Raw genomic sequence first — 21,611 nt, 5'->3', positions numbered from 1 at the left:
AAGGAAGTATTGATCCAAAAATCAAAAACCGAAATCTCTAATTGATCCAAAGATTTGATGTCATAGCTTAGGCAAATTTACTTAAGGAAAACTTGCCTTAGTTCAAGGACAAACGTCTCTTGCGGAAGGATGCAAATTTCCAAAATTTGTGTCCTAAATTTAATAACAAAAAATTTTTGAAACAAAAATTATAAATTTAATTTAAATTAAAATTTCATTATTTTAAAGAAACTTGTCTTTAATATTTCGTAAATTCAAAAAATTCCTAAATTTAGGAAAATTTAAATTTAATTGCTAAAATTTCATAATTCAATTGAATGTTAGTATAGTGATTTGTTTACTATCTAGTTGACATTTTTCGTTGCTGCGGGATATTATTCAAATTTTATTTCAAATAAAACAAATACCCTGATATATAGCCATAATATTTGTTTAATTTAATTCACTGTGATTTTTCATTTATCAAAACAATTTTAGCGCCATTCTAGGCTTTGAAGTGGAACTAATTAAATAAATTTTTTGAAAGGCAATTCGGCATTATTATTTGGAGGAATTTTTTGTCCGTTTTTCGTCCGTTATGTTAGTTTAATTTTTCACAAATAACAAACACAATAATATGACAACAAAAACAATAACAACAACATCCGTAAGGAACAGTAGCAATAAAACATGAATAACAACACCGTCATCAACAGCAGCAGCAGCAGCAGTAGCAGTAGCAGCAGCATCAATGTTGGCGAAATTAAGCAAAACAATTTCACTTTTATTTTAGTAATAAAAGCAACAACAAATGTATTGTACAAAATCATACTACAACAACAACCATAGCTGCGGACAAACGCTAATTTTGAAGACTGCGATGAAGCAGAACAGAGTAGAACTCTCAGCTAAGCTGAGCAGTAGCAGTATCTTGACAATACGAAAATAATAATAAACAATAAATAAATAAATACGTTGAGATGCGAAGAGTAAATAAATAAATGAGTAAAATATTAAAAACAAAGTCGAAATTATTTGAGAAAATATTTATTCTAAAAACTGAGAAACGAAAGCAGTCGACGAGACAAACCCATAACAACAGCAACAACAAAAGCAGCAGCCCAGTAAAATGAAAATGAATGATTCCATAGCCCACAATAGCGTAAGGCTGCAACCGCAAACATTCGAAATAGAAGACACGGATATGTGAATAGTCGAACATCATAAACACTCAGAGAAAATATAGCTAGAATTACTAAAACAAGTCTATACAGTAGTAAGTTCGGCCGGGCCGAATCTTAAATACCCACCACCATGAATCAAATATAATAGTTTCCTTTGAAAATTTCAGGGAGGTTTGATGACAGATATTTTCCCAAGCAGATCAGTTCAACCAGTATGCTTCCCACAGATAAATGTAAAGATTTTACCTATAAAGACTAGATCAGATTCTGAATTTATAAGAAACATTTTTTTTTGGGCTTTTAGAGGAATCATAAACATCTCTTGTAAGTGTGCAAGAAAATGATGAAATAACGCCTTTATTTGAAATCTAAAATCTGTGGATTTTCATCCCACTTATTTAAATGACTACAAGAAGTAAAATCTGGAAATTTTGCATTCAGTTTCAAGCAATTTTCATTATCAGGCAAATTGGGTAAAAACTACAGATTCTAGAAGCCCAAGAAATAAAATCGGGAGATCGGTCTATATGGGGGCTATATCAAAACATGGACCGATACACCATTTTCGGCACACCTCTTTATGGTCCTAGAATACCTCTAGATTTCCAATTTCAGGCAAATCGGATAGAAAATACAGTTTTTATAAGTCCAAGACCCCAAATCGGGAGGTCGGTTTATATGGGGTCTATATCAAAACTTGAACCGATATAGCCCATCTTCGAACTTGACCTGCCTGCAAACAAAAGGCGAATTTGTGCCAAATTTCAGGACGATAGCGCCATTATTGAAGGGTGTAGCGTGATTACAACAGACAGACAGACAGACGGACATGCTTATATCGTCTTAGAATTTCTACCTGATCAAGAATATATATACTTTATATAATCGGAAATCGATATTTCGATGTATTACAAACGGAATGACAAACTTATTATACCCCCGTCACCATTCTATGGTGGTGGGTATAAAAAACAAAACAAGTACATAAGACCGAAAGTTCGGAGAGGCCGACCCTTATGTACCCTTCACCATGGATTTCGTACAAAGTTATACTCAAGACTGCCAGCTACAATCGTATGGGTGCTACCACAATAGTTTTATCACTTACACTCAGAAAAAAATGAACCCACTATGAAATTTAGGTTTCTATTAGAAATTTTTAATATTTTAGTAATTGCAGCATGATAACCCGTGTAAAAATTGAGGGATCTAATCAGATATGATTAGATCTCAAAATTGGCCCCTTTAGATATAAGCAGATACAACAACATATGATGAGAAAGAATTAGATATAAATGTATATAATTCTATATATGACCAGATCTAACATCAGATCCAATAATATATAGGGACAGATATAATTACATCTAAGACATTAGATCTAGGCCAATTTTGAGATCTGATCAGATCTAATTCCATAGTAATTAGATATGATTAGATCTTACCATTTTTCGGATCTACTCATATCTAATTATATCAAATTAGATCTCTCAATTTTTTCTCGGGAAGTTAATATTTTTTGTGAAATTGAAGAAAAATTGTTAACACTACACAAAATTTTTTTGTTGTTGTTTAATAAAATTTCAAATTTTGGAAGAAAAAATCTAATTAAAATGTATGAAATATGAATTTTCTGTTTAGAGAAACTTATTAAATACTTTATTTAAGCAAACTTCACCCGTTTCAGGAAAATATGAACTATTTTCATATTTAGTAAAATTGTGTACTTCATTTGTAGAAAACTTTTTTTTCTTATTATACCCTCCACCATAGGATGGGGGTATATTAACTTTGTCATTCCGTTTGTAACACATCGAATATTGTCTTAGAGCAATATTTCGATGTATTACAAACGGAATGACAAAGTTAATATACCCCCCATCCTATGGTGGGGGGTATAAAAATTGACAAAATCAAAATATTTCTTTAAATGATCCCAACAGTTGGTGGTGCGCTAATACCATGGCCCGTTTGGCCCAAATTGAAATGTCGTCGCCATCTGTCAGTGTGTCGTTGACTTGAGATGTGTGATAAATTGTCGTTTTGGACAGATTTTGCATTTAGCGGATTAATGCGTTTATTAATAGGAGCAGAAGGAGGATTTGTTTTGTGTGGCGTGAAAATAACACAACCATGTTGACATGATTGTTCGATGAAGATTTGTGCAAAAATTAGCCACGGCAAAAAAAAAAAAAAATAAAAAAAGAGGCACAGCCATGTCGTCAATTAATATACATCAAGTATATGGAGACAATTGATTTGAAAGTCTTACGTAGTTTAATTTAAAATGTATGCGTAAGACAATGAAGGTCAATTTGCATGGCTTTAGTGTTTTTTTTTTCCTTTTTGGAATATGAAGTGAAAAATCATTCAAAGCTTTCAGAATTTCACTCCATTAGCAAATAACTCTTGCTTTATGGCTTTCCCATCTATAGGCAGCAAAACATTCGTCACAACATTGACATTTCCTTGCAATATGATGGCATTATATCAAATATACTGCAAAAATCCTCGAGTATTCCAAACGGAAGAAGAAGTAACGAAAACGCCTTAAGAAAATAAACTTTTGCGTATGAACGAAACCAAAATATCCAAAAATGAGAAAAATGTCAAGATTTCTGTCTATCTAATTGTCTGCTGTATATGCGATGACGCCCATAATACCAAGGGGCACATACGGTCACATGCATTAAAGAAAACCATGGAGGAAGAATATGATATAGCCCAAATGGATACAATCACCAAGCATAGAGAAAAAACAAGTAAGGAAAGTCGGGCGGGCCGACTATATTATACCCTGCACCACTTTGTAGATCTAAATTTTCGATATCATATCACATCCGTCAAATGTGTTGGGGGCTATATAAAAAGGTTTGTCCAAAATTTACTCAAAACTCAAAATTTATGTCGGCTAATTCACTAGGGTGGAAAAAAATGTTAGTAAACAAATATGGGAAACATTTAAATCTGAAGCAATTTTAAGGAAACTTCGCAAAAGTTTATTTATGATTTATCGCTCGATATATATATGTATTAGAAGTTTAGGAAAATTAGAGTCATTTTTACAACTTTTCGACTAAGCAGTGGCGATTTTACAAGGAAAATGTTGGTATTATGACCATTTTTGTCGAAATCAGAAAAACATATATATGGGAGCTATATCTAAATCTGAACCGATGTCAACCAAATTTGGCACGCATATCTACAATGCTAATTCTACTCCCTGTGAAAAATTTCAACTAAATCGGAGTTAAAAATTGGCCTCTGTGGTCATATGAGTGTAAATCGGGCGAATGCTATATATGGGAGCTATATCTAAATCTGAACCGATTTCAACCAACATAGCAACAATGCTTATTCTACTCCCTGTGCAAAATTTCAACTAAATCGGAGTTAAAAATTGGCCTCTGTGGTCATATGAGTGTAAATCGGGCGAAAGCTATATATGGGAGCTATATCTAAATCTGAACCGATTTCAACCAAATTTGGCACGCATACCTACAATGCTAATTCTACTTCCTGTGCAAAATTTCAACTAAATCGGAGCAAAAAATTGGCCTCTGTGGTCATATGAGTGTAAATCGGGCGAAAGCTATATATGGGAGCTATATCTAAATCTGAACCGATTTCAACCAAATTTGGCACGTATAGCTAGCTACAATGCTAATTCTACTCCCTGTGCAAAATTTCAACTAAATCGGAGCAAAAAGTTGGCCTCTGTGGTCATATGAGTGTAAATCGGGCGAAAGCTATATATGGGAGCTATATCTAAATCTGAACCGATTTCAACCACATTTGGCACGCATAGCTATAATGCTAATTCTACTCCCTGTGCAAAATTTCAATTAAATCGGAGCAAAAAATTGGCCTCTGTTGTCATATGAGTGTAAATCGGGCGAAAGCTATATATGGGAGCTATATCTAAATCTGAACCAATTTCAATAAAATTTGGCACACTTGAATACACTTCTAATTGTACTCCTAGTGCAAAATTTCAACCAAATTGGGTTAAAACTCTGGCTTCTGGGACCGTATTAGTCCATATCGGGCGATAGATATATATGGAAGCTATATCTAAATCTGAATCGATTTCTTCCAAAATCGATAGGGATCTATTCTGAGCCAAAACACGTACTTGTGCCAAATTTGAAGTCGATTGGACTAAAACTGCGACCTAGACTTTGAATACAAAAATGTGTTCACGGACAGACGGACATCGCTATATCGACTCAAGAGCCCACCCTGAGCATTTTTGCCAAAGACACCATGTGTCTATCTCGTCTCCTTCTGGGTGTTGCAAACATATGCACTAACTTATAATACCCTGTTCCACAGTATGGCGCAGGGTATAAAAAAGCTAAAAAAGCCAAAAATTAAGATTTGCTTCCTAGAAGCAAGTACAAAAAACCCAAGTTTAAAAGAGAATCGTGTCTTAAAAGTATCCTTACTTGTATTCTCTTCTTCTTTGGCTCGGAATCAATACCAAAATTTTTAAAGTAAAGACAAAATCTTTGGAACCGGGCATGTTTTTTTTCAGTGTAGGATATCATTGACCATTTAATCCTAACCAATGGCAAAAATTGCGCACAAGTAATCAAACGGCATGGCTATAGTATCAACTATTAACATTTATCGTTAAAAGTTACAAAAAATTTAATTATTTTTAAATATATGTGACACTTAACATTAGTTGCAAATGTTTTGAACAGGGCTGTGGAGCCGGAGTCGGAGTCTTAGAATCGGAGTCTGAAGATTTTGCTGGAGTCGGAGTCGTAAAAATTTTGCTCAACTCCGGCTAAACCAAATTTTTTAAAACACTTCACATTTTTGTAACTAAGCAAGTTTTTACGCAAATTAGTTTCCATTGCGTTATTCATTCGATCAATGTACAGCATGATTGTAAATGAAAATCAACTTCCAATTACGGCTATCTTTTGATGTTGCCTAGAATGTTAGACTAGCAGATGGACTGGATCGATCCATTTTAATACCCGAAATTATTACTTTTTAAATTTTATTTTAAGGCCATATACATATGTGGAATATTGACAGAAAATTTTTTCAAAGTTGTTTTTTATAGAAAATTTTGTCAAAATGTTATATCTATAAAAAGTTTTGTCAAAATTTTATTTCTATAAAAAATTTATTCAAAATTTTATTACTATAAAAATATTTTTTTCTATAGAAAATTTAGTCAAAATTTTGTTTCTATATTATTCAAAATTTTATTACCATAGAAATATGTTTTTCTATAGAAAATTTAGTCAAAATTTTGTTTCTATAGAATATTTTGCAAAATTTTATTTTTATAGAAAATTTTGCAAAAGTTTTTTTGTTGCACAAATTTTTTTTATTTTTTTTTCAAATTTTATTTCTATTTTTATTTTATTTCTATAAAAATTTAAGTCAAAATTTTATTTCTATAGAAAATTTTGAAATATAGTAATAGACTTTTTATTAGAAAATTTGGTCAAAATTTTATTTCTATAGAAAATTTTGCCAAAAATGTTATAGTAATAAATTTTTTATTAGAAAATTTTGTCAAAATTTAATTTCTGTAGAAAATTTAGTCAAAATTTTGTTTCTGTAGAATATTTTGCAGAATTTTATTTACTACACAAAATTTTTTTTTTAAATTGTATTTTTATTGATAATTTTTTCAAAATTTTATTTCTATAAGAAAAAATTATGAAATTTTATTTCTATAGCAAATTTTCTCAATTTTTTTTTTACTGATGGTCACTGCTATAAAAAATGTATTCGAAATTTTATTACTATAGAAATTTTATTTCTATAGAAAATTTAGTCAAAATTTTGTTTCTATAGAATATATTATTTTGCAAAATTTTATTTCTATAGAAAATTTTGCAAAATTTTGTTTGCTACACATTTTTTTTTAAATTGTATTTCTATAGATAACTTTTTCAAACTTTTATTTCTATAAAAATTTTTGCCAAATTTTATTTCTATAAAAATTTTATTCAAAATTTTATTTCTATATATTTGGTCAAAATTTGATTTCTATAAAAAATTTTGCCAACATTTTATTTATATAGAAAATTTAGTCAAAATTTTGTTTCTGTAGAAAATTTTGCAAAATTTTATTTACTAGACAAAAATTTTTCCAAATTTGTATGCTCACTGATGCTCACTGCTAAGTCGAAAACTTGTAGAAATGACTCAAATTTTTCAATGAATGAATCATAAATGCATTTTTGCAAAATTGTCTAAACAATTATAAATATTTCCCAAATATTGCCCGAGATTTTGTAGAAGTCTGATTTGAGATTTTATCAAAATGTATTTAGATCTACATTTTGATAAAATCAAAGTTGTGCAGAGTATATTATAATCGGCCCGCCCGACTTTAGACTTTCCTTGCATTTTTAGTTTTTGTTAAAATTGTGTTACGTCCCATAACGTTAGATTTAAATTTAAAGTACATAGATTTTGTAGAAGTATATACAATTTTGTCTAAATCGATTCAGATTCAAATTCATGCATATGGGAATGTAAACCTTTACATAGCTTGCAACAAATTTAAAGGATTTGAGATAGTATCAATAATTTTGGCCCACAAATACATATACTGTTGGTATCTTTTCATATTATGAAGGGTATTTATAGCATTATTTTATTTATTAAATATTGCCCTAAATTTGAAATATAGAGTTTAATTGGCATCTAATGTGAAATTAAGCCCTTTTGTTTTTTGCACACATAAATAAATACGATTCTTTATATCGATCCACTTACGGTACCCCCACAATAGAACTACAAACAAGTAAGGAAAGTCTAAAGTCGGGCGGGGCCGACTATATTATACCCTGCACCACTTTGTAGATCCAAATTTTCGATACCATATCACATCCGTCAAATGTGTTGGGGGCTATATATAAAGGTTTGTCCCAAATACATACATTTAAATATCACTCGATATGGACAGAATTTGATAGGCTTCTACAAAATCTACAGACTCAAAATTTAAGTCGGCTAATGCACTAGGGTGGAACACAATGTTAGTAAAAAAAAAAATATGGGAAACATTTAAATATGAAGCAATTTTAAGGAAACTTCGCAAAAGTTTATTTATGATTTATCGCTCGATATACATGTATTAGAAGTTTAGGAAAATTAGAGTCATTTTTACAACTTTTCGACTAAACAGTGGCGATTTTACAAGGAAAATGTTGGTATTTTGACCATTTTTGTCGAAATCAGAAAAACATATATATGGGAGCTATATCTAAATCTGAACCGATTTCAACCAAATTTGGCACGCATAGCAACAATGCTAATTCTACTCCCTGTGCAAAATTTCAATTAAATCGGAGCAAAAAATTGGCCTCTGTGGTCATATGAGTGTAAATCGGCCGAAAGCTATATATGGGAGCTATATCTAAATCTGAACCGATTTCAACCAAATTTGGCACGCATAGCCACAATGCTAATTCTAGTCCCTGTGCAAAATTTCAACTAAATCGGAGCTAAAAAATTGGCCTCTGTGGTCATATGAGTGTAAATCGGGCGAAAGCTATATATGGGAGCTATATCTAAATCTGAACCGATTTCAACCAAATTTGGCACGCATAGCCACAATGCTAATTCTAGTCCCTGTGCAAAATTTCAACTAAATCGGAGCTAAAAAATGGCCTCTGTGGTCATATGAGTGTAAATCGGGCGAAAGCTATATATGGGAGATATATCTAAATCTGAACCGATTTCAACCAAATTTAACACGCATAGCTACAATGCTAATTCTACTCCCAGTGCAAAATTTCAACTAAATCGGAGCTAAAGGTTGGCCTCTGTGGTCATATGAGTGTAAATCGGGCGAACGATATATATGGGAGCTATATCTAAATCTGAACCGATTTCAATAAAATTTTGCACACTTGACTACACTGCTAATTCTACTCCCTGTGCAAAATTTCAACCTAATTGGGGTAAAACTCTGGCTTCTGGGACCCTATTAGTGCATATCGGGCGAAAGATATATACGGGAGCTATATCTAAATCTGAACCGATTTCAATGAAATTTGGCACACTTGACTATAGTACTAATTGTTCTTCTTGTGCAAAATTTTAAGCCAATCAGGGCAAAACTCTGGCTTCTGAGGCATATAAGTCCATATCGGGCGAAATATATATATGGGAGCTATATCTACATCTGAACCGATTTCTTCCAAAATCAATAGGGATCTATTCTGAGCCAAGACACATACTTGTGCCAAATTTGAAGTCTATTGGACTAAAACTGCGACCTACACTTTGATTACAAAAATGTGTTCACGGACAGACGGACAGACGGACATGGCTATATAGACTCAGGAGCCCACCCTGACCATTTTTGCCAAAGACACCATGTGTCTATCTCGTCTCCTTCTGGGTGTTGCAAACATATGCACTAACTTATAATACCCTGTTCCACAGTGTGGAGCAGGGTATAATTAGTGGTATTAAAATGAGATTTAGTTATATTACCCGGAGTCGAGCTGATCAAAAATGCTGGAGTCGGAGTCGAGCAAAATTGGCTCGACTCCACAGCCCTGGTTTTGAACAGGCGAAAACTCTCATTAAAAAAAAATTTTGGTTTTAATATTTTTTGGTTTTGGTTTTAATATTTTTATTTTCATTATAATTACGGTTTATTTTCAACAGGGAATGTGGTTGCAAATGTTTTGAACAGTACTGTAGCTCCCTAGATATATATATATATATATGTCTTTATTAAAAGTAAATATTTTTATTGAAATGAGACATCATCTTCCGCCATCAATACCAAAATTCTTAAGGTAAGATCAAAATCTTTGAATTCAAGTAAACCTTGTTTTTCAGTGCACGACTCAAAAATTTCTACAAAAAAAAAATCATTCAAACTTAATTGTAGTCTTTAATTTTGATACAAGGATCAATTAAATTAGAAATATTCTTATCATAAATTCACAAGGGATGGATATTTCTTTTATTTGCACTGATGGCATGAAGACAGTTTTCCCATGACTATGCCATTATAAAATTAATACGTCGCCAACTTCAGCAACAATACATAGTTGTTCTTTAAATTCTGTCATTCATTTATGCTCTCTTCATATGGACATTAGCCCTCTTTATGGTTTATTAATCTATCTCACTCTTGCTCACCTACAAAGTACTCTCACACTAATGTATCCACCAATAGAGTAACAAAAAGGGGCGTTTACTCTGAGAACTCACACACACACACACACACTCCTAAGCATATTTTTGAAACGCCTTGTTTTTTTGTGCGTATGTGTTTGTGGGTATAAATGTTTTGTAATATGCTTGTCTCTCTCTGTTATATAGCAGATGTAGTATACATTTAATTTCCTATAGCATCTTTCGTTATTTGGAAATTCACCACATCATAGAGGTGAATTAACTATACATATTATAACTGTTTGAGCAAGGGAGTGAGGTTATAGAATGTGATATATCTTCAAGAATGACTGCATTTATTCTTTATAGACTTAATTTTTCCCTCTATTGATTTTTCTTAAGAAATATTTTATGAATATTTTAAAGTTTTCCCAAGCTCTTAATAATGGGAAGAAGGTTCTATATATAGCCTATGTAGATTTGAAGCCATTAAAAAACTACTTTATGGGTAAATGCTTTGGAAAACTAAGGATCTTATGATTTGTTTACATGCCTTAGGGTATGTTCGTGTTTGAAATATCAAAAAAAAAAAACAGACCATCTTGTATAGGTTTTCCCCTTTACCAATAAGATTAATATGGTATTTGCTTAAAGCTTTAAAATTAATGTTTACGCCATATCTTTCTTAAGGTTTATGATGGAAATTCAATGGGTTTGAAATAACGTAGAAATGATATCAGTTTGATAGTGGCAAAAGTGTCTATCCTACACTGAAAAAACAGTGAACACACCAGGAAGAAAACATTTAGTTAATTTTAGAAAATTTCTAATATTCTTAGAAAATTTAAACTAAACAGTATTACAAACGCTGACATCACGCCGATATCACAAAAATAATTAAATATTTTTCGACAAATTCAAGAAAATTTATTAGACATAATTATTTTTTTGCCGCTTGTTAAAGAAAATTTTGTAGTTTGAAAGAAAAAATTGGAGTTCAAAATTGCAAGAATGTCTTTAGTGACATACGAAGTTCATGATGGACGAATTTGTAGTAAAATTTACAAATTTAAAGAAATAATGAACTATTTGGTGAGAAGTTCGAATTTAGTAAAACTTTTTTACTTCATTTGTATATAATTTTTCACGTTTTTCAGTTCATTTAACTAAAGTACGCAAAAAATTATTAGAGTAAACGAAACTTTCTCCATATATAATAATCCCATGAACTAAAACAAAGTTAAATTGGCTTTAGTCAAATATAGAGTTCACTTTTTTTTTGAGTGTACACAGCCGGTTTACTTGCCAAAGAGGTCAGCTGATAAGTATACATCTTTGATTGGTCACCAGAACTAACGGTGTTATGGCGGCCCACAGTGACGTACGATGACATACAGTGACTCCCCGCTCGCATTTATCGACCGTGAGGTTAAAATAAATGCAAAATATTATCGGCAAAATGTCTTATGCTATGTTCCCATTGACTCGTTTTTATACCCTCCACCATAGGATGGAATTTTTTGGAGGTGGTAACAAATTATCCGCCTTTTGGCTCTAAAAAATTCTTTTTTTTTTTAGAATTTGGATGAAATTTTCAGGATTTGGATTTGGGTGAGCAACAGAAATTTTTCACAATTTCTGTACCCTCCACCATAGGATGGGGGTATATTAACTTTGTCATTCCGTTTGTAACATATCGAAATATTGCTCTAAGACCCCATAAAGTATATATTCTGGGTGGTGGAGAAATTCTGAGTCAATCTGAGCATGTCCGTCCGTCCCTCCGTCCGTCTGTTGAAATTATGCTAATTTCCAAACGAAACCAGCTATCGACTTGAAACTTGGCACAAATAGTTGTTATTGATGTAGGTCGGATGGTATTGCAAATGGGCCATATCGGTACACTTTTACTTATAGCCCCCATATAAACGGACTTCCAAATATGGCTTGCAGACCCTCTAAGAGAAGCAAATTTCTTCCGATCCGGCTGAAATTTGGTACATGGTGTTAGTATATGGTCTCTAACAACTATGCAAAAATTGGTCCACATCGGTCAATAATTATATATAGCCCCCATATAAACCGATCACCAGATTTGGCTTGTGGAGCCTCTAAAAGAAGAAAATTTCATACGATCCGGCTGAAATTTGGTACATGGTGTTAGTATATGGTCTCTAACAACTATGCAAAAATTGGTCCACATCGGTGTATAATTATATATAGCCCTCATATAAACCGATCCCCAGATTTGGCTTGCGGAGCCTCAAAGAGAAGCAAATTTCATCCGATCAGGCTGAAATTTGGTATATGGTGTTACTATATGGTCTCTAATGACCATGCAAAAAATGGTCCACATCGGTGTATAATTATATATAGCCCTCATATAAACCGATCACCATATTTGACCTACGGAGCCTCTTGGAAGACCAAAATTCAAATTCAAACACCATTGAAAAATTGGTCGAAATCGGGCCATAATTATATATAGCCCCCATATAAACCGATCCCGAGATTTGGCTTGCGGAGTCTCTAAGAGAAGCAAATTTCATCCGATCCGGCTGAAATTCAGTACATGATGTTAGTATATGGTCTCTAATAACCACGCAAAAATTGGTCCACATCGGTCCATAATTATATATAGCCCCCATATAAACCGATCGCCAGATTTGGCTTGTGGAGCCTCTAAAAGAAGAAAATTTCATCTGATCCGGCTGAAATTTGGTACATGGTATTAGTATATGGTCTCTAACAACTATGTAAAAATTGGTCCACATCGGTGTATAATTATATATAGCCCTCATATAAACCGATCACCAGATTTGACCTCCGGAGCCTCTTGGAAGAGCAAAATTCATCCGATTCGGTTGAAATTTGGTACATGATGTTTGTATATTGTATCCAACAACCATGCAGGAATTGGTTCATATCAGTCCATATTTATATATAGCCCCCATATAAACCGATCCCCAGATTTGACCTCCGGTGCCTTTTGGAGAAGCAAAATTCATCCGATCTGGTTGAAATTTGGTACGTGGTGGTAGTAAAGGGTGATTCTTTTGAGGTTAGGATTTTCATGCATTAGTATTTGACAGATCACGTGGGATTTCAGACATGGTGTCAAAGAGAAAGATGCTCAGTATGCTTTGACATTTCATCATGAATAGACTTACTAACGAGCCACAACGTCGAATTTTCAGTGAATGGGCCCTAGAAAAGTTGGCAGAAAATCCGCTTTTTTATCGACAAATTTTGTTCAGCGATGAGGCTCATTTCTGGTTGAATGGCTACGTAAATAAGCAAAATTGCCGCATTTGGAGTGAAGAGCAACCAGAAGCCGTTCAAGAACTGCCCATGCATCCCGAAAAATGCACTGTTTGGTGTGGTTTGTACGCTGGTGGAATCATTGGACCGTATTTTTTCAAAGATGCTGTTGGACGCAACGTTACGGTGAATGGCGATTGCTATCGTTCGATGCTAACAAACTTTTTGTTGCCAAAAATGGAAGAACTGAACTTGGTTGACATGTGGTTTCAACAAGATGGCGCTACATGCCACACAGCTCGCGATTCTATGGCCATTTTGAGGGAAAACTTCGGAGAACAATTCATCTCAAGAAATGGACCGGTAAGTTGGCCACCAAGATCATGCGATTTGACGCCTTTAGACTATTTTTTGTGGGGCTACGTCAAGTCTAAAGTCTACAGAAATAAGCCAGCAACTATTCCAGCTTTGGAAGACAACATTTCCGAAGAAATTCGGGCTATTCCGGCCGAAATGCTCGAAAAAGTTGCCCAAAATTGGACTTTCCGAATGGACCACCTAAGACGCAGCCGCGGTCAACATTTAAATGAAATTATCTTCAAAAAGTAAATGTCATGGACCAATCCAACGTTTCAAATAAAGAACCGATGAGATTTTGCAAATTTTATGCGTTTTTTTTAAAAAAAAGGTTATCAAGCTCTTAACAAATCACCCTTTATATGATATTTAACAACCATGTCAAAAGTGGTCCATATCAGTCCATAATCATATATAGCCCCAACAGAAACCGATCCCGAGATTTGGTTTTGGGGGAGCAAATTTCATCGGAGTCAGTTGAAATTTGGTACATTGTGCTAGTATATGGCCGTTAACTTGACGTGAACGTTGAAATGTTTTGGAAAATCGAGTGGGAACAAGTATGTACGGTCGTAAGTTCCGCCAAGCCGAAGCTTATGTATCCTCCACCATGGATTGCGTAAAAACTTCTACGAAAGACTGTCATCCACAATCGAATTACTTGGGTTGTGGTATCTTAAAACTTCTTAACATCGTTTTCTCAATTGTGAGTTAGTCCATACGTGGTATATACTAGACAAAAAAGGTATGTATAGGTAAGTGTACAAATAATTACGAATCGATATGGACTTTTGTACGGTACGTAGAGACCCAGAATTGAAATATGGGGGTCGCTTATATGGGGGCTATATACAATTATGAACTTGATATTGACCAATTTTTGTGTGAGTGGGGATCGATTTATCTGAGGTATATATATAACTATAGACCGATATGGACCTAGTTAGGCATGGTTGTTAACGGCCATATACTAGCACAATGTACCACATTTCAACTGACTTGGATAATATTTGTTCCTCCAAGAGGTTCCAAAACCAAATCTCGGTGTCGGTTTATATGGGGGCTATATATGATTATTAACTGATATAGACCACTTTTGGCATGGTTGTTAAATATTATATACTACCACCACGTACCAAATTTCAATCAGATCGGATGAATTTTGCTTCTCCAAAAGGCACCGGAGGTCAAATCTGGGGATCGGTTTATATTGGGGCTATATATAATTATGGACTGACATGAACCAATTCATGCATGGTTGTTTGATACCATATATTAACACCACGTACCAAATTTCAACCGAATGGAAAGAATTTTTCTCTTCCAAGGTGCTCCGGAGGTCAAATCTGGGGATCGGTTTACATGGGGCCCATATATAATTATGGAACGATATCGACCAATATTTGCATGGGTGTTTGAGGCCATATATTAACATCACGTACCAAATTTCAACTGAATCAGATGAATTTTGGTTTTCCAAGAGGCTTCGGAGGTCAAATCTGGCGATCGGTTTATATGGGGGCTATATATAATTATGGACTGATATGAACCAATTCCTGCATGGTTGTTGGATACCATATATTAACATCACGTACCAAATTTACAGAATCGGATGAATTTTTCTCTTCCAAGGGCTCCGGAGGTCAAATCTGGTGATCGATTTATATGGGGCTATATATAATTATGGACCGATGTGGACCAATTTTTGCATGGGTTTTAGAGACCATATACCAACACCATGTACCAAATTCCAGCAAGATCGGATGAAATTTGCTTCTCTTTGAGGCTCCGCAAGCCAAATTTGGGGATCGGTTTATATGGGGGCTATATATAATTATAGACCGATGTGGACCAATTTTTGCATAGTTGTTAGAGATCATATACTTACACCATGTACCAAATTTCAGCCGGATCGGATGAAATTTGCTTCTCTTAGAGGCTCCGCAAGCCAAATCTGGGGATCGGTTTATATGGGGGCTATATATAATTATGGACCGATGTGGACCAATTTTTGCATGGTTGTTAAGGATCATATACTTACACCATGTACCAAATTTCGGCCGGATCTGATTTGCTTCTCTTAGAGGGTCTGCAAGCCAAATTTGGGGGTCCGTTTATATGGGGGCTATACGTAAAAGTGGACCGATATGGCTCATTTGCAATACCATCCGACCTACATCAATAACAACCACTTGTGCCAAGTTTCAAGTCGATAGCTTGTTTCGTTCGGAAGTTAGCGGGATTTCAACACGGACGGATGGACGGACGGACATGCTCAGATCGACTCAGAATTCCACCACGACCCAGAATATATATACTTTATGGGATCTTAGAGCAATATTTCGATGTGTTACAAACGGAATGACAAAGTTAATATACCCCCATCCTATGGTGGAGGGTATAGAAATTATTAAAAACGTCTGTTGCTCACCCAAATCCAAATCCTGAAAATTTCAAAAATTTTATATAAAAAATTCCTTCTGCTCATCCAAATCTAAATCCTGAAAATTTCATCCAAATTCTAAAAAAATAGAATTTTTTAGAGCCAAAAGGCGGATAATTAGTTACCACCTCCAAAAAATCCAAAATTTCATACAAAAAAACATAGAACATTTTATATAAAAAATTGCATTTCTTTTAAGCGTTGTAGAACGAAATGGCGGTTAATTCTAGATCTCTCCTAAAAATCTAAAAATTTCATCCAAATACTGAAAAACTCAAAAAATTTTTATAAAAATTTATGTTATTTTGTTCATCCAAATCCTGAAAATTTCATCCAAATACTAAAAAAAAATTAAAAAATGTATATGAAAAAAATTATTTTGCTCATCCAAATCCTGAAAAACTTTAAAATTTTACTTTTTATATGGAAAACTTCTTTCTTTTAAAGAAGATCGAAATTTTTATATGAAAAACTCTTTTCTTATCCAAATTCAAACCCTGAAAACTTCATCCAAATCCTGAAAAAATGAAAACTTTGTATGAAAAACATCTTTCACATGTCCTAAGCTAAGCATTGTAGAGTGAAATGGTACTTAATTACCTCCATGAAAGTAAAATTTCATCCATATCCTGAAAAATTCAAAATATTTATATGAATAAATTTTTTTGCTCATCCAAACGCAAATACTGAAAAAACCAAAAATGTTATATAAAAAACTTCTTTTGTTCAAATCTCCTAAACAAAGCGTCATAGAGCGAAATGGAGGTTGATTCGTGCCGACCTCTAAAAATCGAAAATTTCATCCAAATCCTGAAAAAAATCTAAATTTTTTATATGAAAAACTCTGTTTGAAAATCGAAATCCTGAAAATTTTATCGGAATTCCGAAAATATCGAAATTTTATATAAAAAGTTTATGTTTCTCATATGTTCTACACTGAGCGACAAGCGATGGACAATACTTCCATGGATCAGTTTGTTAAATTTTTTTCGGGATAAATTCTCAAATATATGAAAGAACAAGTAAGGAAAGTCTAAAGTCGGACGGGGCCGACTATATTATACCCTGCACCACTTTGTAGATTTAAATTTTCGATACCATATCACATCGGTCAAATGTATTGGGGGCTATATATAAAGGTTTGTCCCAAATACATACATTTAAATATCACTCGATCTGGAAAGAATTTGATAGACTTCTACAAAATCTATAGACCCAAAAATTTAAGTCGGCTAATGCATTAGGGTGGAACACAATGTTAGTAAAAAAAATGGGAAACATTTAAATCTGAAGCAATTTTTAAAAAACCTCGCAAAAATTTATTTATGATTTATCGCTCGATATATATGTATTAGAAGTTTAGGAAAATTAGAGTCATTTTTACATCTTTTCGACTAAGCAGTGGCGATTTAACAAGGAAAATGTTGGTATTTTGACCATTTTTGTCGAAATCAGAAAAACATATATATGGGAGCTATATCTAAATCTGAACCGATTTCAACCAAATTTGGCACGCATAGCTACAATGTAATTCTACTCCCTGTGGAAAATTTCTTATTAAATCGGAGTTAAAAATTGGCCTCTGTGGTCATATGAGTGTAAATCGGACGAAAGCCATATATGGGAGCTATATCTAAATCTGAACCGATTTCAACCAAATTTGGCACGCATAGCTACAATGCTAAATCTACTCCCTGTGCAAAATTTCAACTAAAGCGGAACAAAAAATTGGCCACTGTGGTCATATGAGTGTAAATCGGGCGAATGAAATATATGGGAGCTGTATCTAAATCTGAACCGATTTCAATAAAATTTGGCACGCATAGCTACAATGCCAATTATACTCCCTGTCCAAAATTTCAACTAAATCGGAACAAAAATTGGCCTCTGTGGTCATATATATCTAAATCTACATCTAATCTGGTCATTTGAGTGTAAATCGGACGAAAGCCATATATGGGAGTTATATCTAAATCTGAACCGATTTCAACTAAACTTGGCACGCATAGCTACAATGCCAATTCTACTCCCTGTGCAAAATTTCAATTAAATCGGAGTAAAAATTGGCCTCTGTGGTCATATGAGTGTAAATCGGGCGAACGATATATATGGGAGCTATATCTAAATCTGAACCGATTTCAACTAAACTTGGCACGCATAACTACAATGCTACTTCTACTCCCTATGCAAAATTTCAACTAAATTGGAGTTAAAAATTGGCCTCTTTGGTCATATGAGTGTAAATCGGGCGAAAGCTATATATGGGAGCTATATCTAAATTTGAACCGATTTCAATAAAATTTGGCACACTTGACTACACTACTAATTGTACTCCTAGTGCAAAATTTTAACCAAATTGGGGTAAAACTATGGCTTCAGGGACCGTATTAGTCCATATCGGGCGAAACCTATATATGGGAGCTATATCTAAATCTTAACCGATTTCAATTCAATTTGGCACGCATAGCTACAATGCTAATTCTACTCCCTGTGCAAAATTTCAACTAAATCGGAGCTAAAAATTGGCCTCTGTGGTCAAATGAGTGTAAATCGGGCGAACGATATATATGGGAGCTATATCTAAATCTGAAAAAAATTTGGCATACTTGACTACACTACTAGTTGTACTCCTAGTGCAAAATTTTAACCAAATTGGGGTAAAACTCTGGCTTCTGGGGCCATATAAGTCCATATCGGGCGATATATATACGGGAGCTATATCTAAATCTGAACCGATTTCTTCTAAAATCAATAGGTTCTATTTCTATGTCCACGGACAGACGGACACACCCTGAGCATTTTTGCCAAAGACACCATGTGTCGATCTCGACTCCTTCTGGGTGTTGCAAACATATGCACTTATACTTATAATACCCTGTTCCACAGTGTGGCGCAGGGTATAAAAAGCCGGCATTTTTTCACTTGCGCGCCCACTAAAATTAAACTAAAGAAATTTTTTTGCAATAAAAATAATTAAATTTTATCATCATTTGAATGAAAGTACTTTTTTCTCCCTATAAATAAATTAAATTTTTTCTTTTTTTTTCGAGGATTAGATTTCGTTTAGCATTAGACCATCTGAATCTGAATCTTAGTTAGAAATTTGAAGACTTAAATAAAACCATGTCTTCATTAAAGTTCTAAATAGCCAGCTAATCGGAATTTTCTATCTTCATAGTTTACATAAGAAATCGAGACCGGTAGTAATCATAGCCAATCATAAATCACTTGCTTGTTATTACCTCATAGCCACTAAGCCTCAGGAAATGGATTGTAATACCTGAAATGCTATAACCATGGCCAACCAGTAATAATCACCCATCATCATTATCATCATCAGCATAGCCAATATGGTCATTTTATTGATTCCCTGTATGTGCGGGAATTCTTAATGAAATCCTATGGAAATTCCCTCACTTATATCGCCAGCAGCATAATAAAATCCTTACCACACAGTGGCCAGTGGCACGTGATGGCCTAAGGCCGATCAACTATAGAGAGTTACCTGAATGTAAAATTGATTCTTAAGTTATAGGGAGTTTCCCATCATTTTCTGTTTGGCAAATCAATCATCAACACACCAACAGACAAGCATGCTCATGGGTGTTTGTGTGTGAAATAAGGATATACCACTTAATATGCATATAACGATGATGAAAGGATTTATTGGTTACTTTTGTGGTTTTTGGTGGATTATGTAGTGGTGGTGGTCGCTCCAGAATATCCCACATGTAAACATATGCTAAATAAATGTGGATGGCTCATCATCACCACCAAAACCACATGAGGAATATCCTCTATGTGCTGCATTTGTTTGACCACATTTGTCAGTCTATTTGGACAACCCACTACTCAGGGCACCACATGTTTCTACTTTCAATTTCCTATATTCCCAATTTTCCTATTTACGCTACTGTATCTGTTTTCCCAATTTTCCAAATTCCTGTTGCATTATAGCTTTGTTTAGGGCAATATGGTAGTGGAAGGAAGGTGTCATTCTATTAACACTCTGATTAGGGATTTTTGTTTGAATTCTTTTTTTTTGAATTGGCCCAACTGCAGGGAATATGGCACGCGTATACATATATGTGGGAAATATGTTTTCGCTTAGTTGAGGAAATTTTCCAACCTCCTTTAGAAATACCAAAATACATAATAATGTGGGTGGTTACGAAAGGATGCAAATTTATGAATACTTTGGAAATTTTAATTTTCCTTGTGAGTTATGAAAACAGGAGGTAATTTCAATGGGGCATATTGAACAGAATATTCAATGCAAATGTAAATCCATAAAATATGTTCGAGGGTGTTATTCTAAATTGTTAATAAGTAACCTCAGGGGATAGCCGAAAAGACCTCCCATGATTATATTCAACATGGTAAGAAAGGTTACAGCCACAATCGTATTAATTGGTTTGTGATGCAAGTTGCCTATGACAAGTTATCTTAAAACTTCTTAACATTGTCTTCTAAATTATAAGCTAGTCCATAAGGGGTCTATGTTAGATAAATAACGGCAGATTAAATAGCTATATAAGCTTCTTTAATTCTTGATTGTCGTTGTTCACCAAACTCATGTCGTAATAACTCTATTGTTAAGCGTGTGGTGTGGCAGTTTGGGGCAAACAGTTTGATATTTGCATTATAGTTACATTATGATTCGCATCATCTTTGCAGAAATAGGGTTCAATAATGACATCAGTCCATAAACCCCACAAAACTGTGAATTCGTCTGGATGAATTGGTAGCTTTTGCTGATCTTCACTCAAAAGTGGACAATTCTGTTTATTTACGTATCCATTGAGCCAAAAATGAAACGCAATTTTTCGATAGAAAAAAATAGATAGATCAAAATTCCCCATAGAAATAAAATTTTGACAAAATTTTCTATAGAAATAAAATTTTGACAACATTTTCTATAGAAATAAAATTTTGAAAAAAATTTTATAGGAACAAAATTTTCTATAGAAATAAAATGTTGACAAAATTTTCTATAGAAATAAAATTTTGACAAAATTCTCTATAGAAATAAAATTTATAGAAATAAAATTTTTACAAGATTTTCTATAGAAATAAAATTTTTACAAGATTTTCTATAGAAATAAAATTTTGACAAAATTTTCTATGGAAATAAAATTTTTGCAAGATTTTGCTGTAGAAATAAAATTTTGACAAAATTTTGCCATAGAAATAAAATTTTGACAAAATTTTGCCATAGAAATAAAATTTTGACAAAATTTTCTATAGAAACAAAATTTTGACAAAAT

This window comes from Haematobia irritans, chromosome 4 (assembly GCF_050003625.1).
Source record: "Haematobia irritans isolate KBUSLIRL chromosome 4, ASM5000362v1, whole genome shotgun sequence".
Classification (NCBI taxonomy): domain Eukaryota; kingdom Metazoa; phylum Arthropoda; class Insecta; order Diptera; family Muscidae; genus Haematobia; species Haematobia irritans.
The sequence above is the reverse complement of the archived record's forward strand: the minus strand, read 5'-3'. Positions refer to the sequence as shown.